This window comes from Nerophis ophidion, linkage group LG17, assembly GCF_033978795.1.
Source record: "Nerophis ophidion isolate RoL-2023_Sa linkage group LG17, RoL_Noph_v1.0, whole genome shotgun sequence".
Classification (NCBI taxonomy): Eukaryota; Metazoa; Chordata; class Actinopteri; order Syngnathiformes; family Syngnathidae; genus Nerophis; species Nerophis ophidion.
The window spans coordinates 10,319,912-10,322,981 of record NC_084627.1 but is presented as its reverse complement, the minus strand read 5'-3'; positions in this window follow the sequence as shown (position 1 = coordinate 10,322,981).

Here is a 3,070-nt window from a genome sequence, read left to right as displayed (position 1 = left end):
GGAAGGCCAGAAAAACGTTTTATTTCAACAGACACTCTCCCTGACCACTTGAGGGTAACACAGACTGTGAATGCTTTTTAAAAAGGCTTAAAACCCCTTCTTTTCACAAAAAAACTTTTTTGAACATATGCATACTAGTTCTAGCTATTTGTCTGTTCTAGTTTTAATTTTTTTTTAATTTTTATTACATTTTTTTAATAGACTCTAGTACTTTGAAGTTGTGTTTTTTTTCCAGATAAAATCTATTCTCGACTCTTGCGCCGTACCTGCCGTCATTAGCACAGTTCCTGTCTTCACAATAGAAGCGCTGCTTCATCCTGACTGCGCTAACAAAATAAGATTCTCTGTAAGCTAGCAGGCTACGGAGTTTGCCGCCAATGTGATTCTTGTAAAGTGTATAAAAAGGAAGTATGAAAGCTGGACAAAGAAACTGGCAAAAAGCAACCACTTTCATGTGGTATTGGACAGAAAGGAGGACTTTTTTTTTCTCCAGCTATGAAAATATTTAATATATCCTATTTGGCAGGAATTAATTTACCACGGTCTGGCCCGGAACCAATGAACAGTGATAGGGTTTCCTCTAAATTCAGGCAGCAGCAGATGTCACTTTCTTCTAGCTCTTCAAAGCATTGTAGTTTGTGTGGAGGTAAACACCGCCACCTTGTGGAGAAGACCATATTACTGTTATCTCTTGCTGGCTTGCAACCTATCCATCCATTTTCTACCAGAGGCATTTTAATTAGGCTATTTATTGAACTTTATAGCATATGAGAGTATTTTTTTTAATTAGGAGCAAATATACAAGTTATAAATAAAATGTGAATGTGATGGAGGAGAATATACAGAAACATGAATTATTTAATCTGAATTGTACAGGAATTAAACATGAGCCACAAAAAGGACAACGTTGGACGTATGCATGTTAAAGAATGTTGTGTGTGTTGTCAGGAAATTTGCTTACATCATACATAATATATAACATTTATTTTGAACCTCTTAAGGCTCAAGCTGTTTGTTTACATGCTTTTTTTATTTCTTTTTGCTGTTTGGGCTCATTGGACTCTAGTTAGAAAAAAATAAGAATCATCTTTTGATATGATGTACTCAGTCCATAAGTACACAAACGTGTACTTCATGTTTAATGACATGCTAATTCTTATTTTTACACTTTTTTTTCTCTCCGGATTCCATTGTATGTTATACGTATAGCTCGGTTGGTAGAGCGGCCATGCCAGCAACTTGAGGGTTGCAGGTTCGATCCCTGCTTCAGCCATCCTAGTCACTGCCGTTGTGTCCTTGGGCAAGACACTTTACCCACCTGCTCCCAGTGCCACCCACACTGCTTTAAATGGAAAAATTATACATTGGGTTTCACTATGTAAAGCGCAATGAGTCACTAGAGAAAAAGCGCTATAGGAATATAATTCACTTCACTTCACTCTTCTGACACCACTAGATGGCAGTATAAGTGTCCACATAAGTGGCCATAAGACCCCAGTTCAGTAGTGTACACAATTTTGGAAATAAGAGCTAAAAGGTGCTGTCCACGCATGTGGCCACTAAGCCTTTAGAGCAGGGGTAGGGAACCTATGGCTTTCGAGCCAGATGTGGCTCTTTTGATGACTGCATCTGGCTCTCAGATAAATCTTAGCTGATATTGCTTAACACGATAAGTAATGAATAATTCCGCTGGTAATCACAGTGTCAAAAATAACGTTCAAAATGTAAAACAGTCTCATGCATTTTCATCCATCCATCCGGTTTCTACCGCACCTGTTGAAGAAGTTGCATTAATGGTAAAAAGCGTTTTATTTATTGTTGGTTAGCCTCAGAATAACAATGTTATTAAAAAGAATAAGAAACTTATTATACTCTAAAAATGTTGGTCTTTCTTAAAAATGCATGCATGTAGTTGTATTAGGTGTTAAAAAAAATAAAATTATATGGCTCTCACGGAAATACTTTTAAAAATATTTGGCTTGTATGGCTCACTCAGCCAAAAAGGTTCCCGACCCCTGCTTTAGAGGTAACTAATATTTTGCCGTCATCTTTAATTTGACATTCGTTTTATGTTTTGTCAGATGTGCTTTCCTGTTTAGTTCCGATAATATTTAGCAATATTCAAGATACATAAATGTTTCTTTGTTTTGTTGACGACATTTAATCATCTACTTTTGTACAATCAGGCAAGGTTTTCTTGATTTTCAATTGTTACACACGCGTCACAATGACACACAAATCCAGTCCATGCCCACGTTTCCAAAAGAAAACTCCTCATATGTAAGTATATGGACAACTAGAACATTTTGATAGGCCTGCTATCTGTGCCCTGGACTTCCGGCCGGGGGTCGGCGGAAGCCACCGTACTTTGAAGATGGTGCCAACTGTCTGATTTCCACAATTTTAGGTGCAACTGCACAAAATGAGCTACACATCTAGCCTAAAACGTTAGCATGCTGACATTAAAAAGCTAACATGTGGCATCTGTACAAACATTAACGTGATAAGGGTCGCATGTTTCATAAACCAAGTTATATGACTCAAATGTGGCGGCGAAAATAGAGAAAAAAGTGTAAAATTAGATGAAAAACTTATCATGTTCAAGTTAGCTTGCCAGCATGATTTAGTTTGAATGCTAACAGTTAACAAATGTCACAAACCAAGTTGTACGGCTCTGGTGTAAATGGTTGCAAAACTTGCTCAAACGGTTAGCATGCTAATGTTAGCATGCTAGCAGTTAGCTTGTGTCACATACCAAGTAATATGACTCTACGGTGTATGGCTAGGGAATTGGAGTAAAATTAGCTAACAAAGTTAGCACTTTAAAGGTAGCATGATAACAGTTCATGAGTGTCACCGACCAGGTGAAATGACTGAAGGGTAAACGGTTGCAAAATTAGCTGATTGATTGATTGAAACTTGTATTAGTAGATAGCACAGTACAGTACATATTCCGTACAATTGACCACTAAATGGTAACACCCCAATAAGTTTTTCAACTTGTTTAAGTCGGGGTCCACGTTAATCAATTCATGGTAAAAAAAAAGCTCGCATTTTAATGGTAGCATGC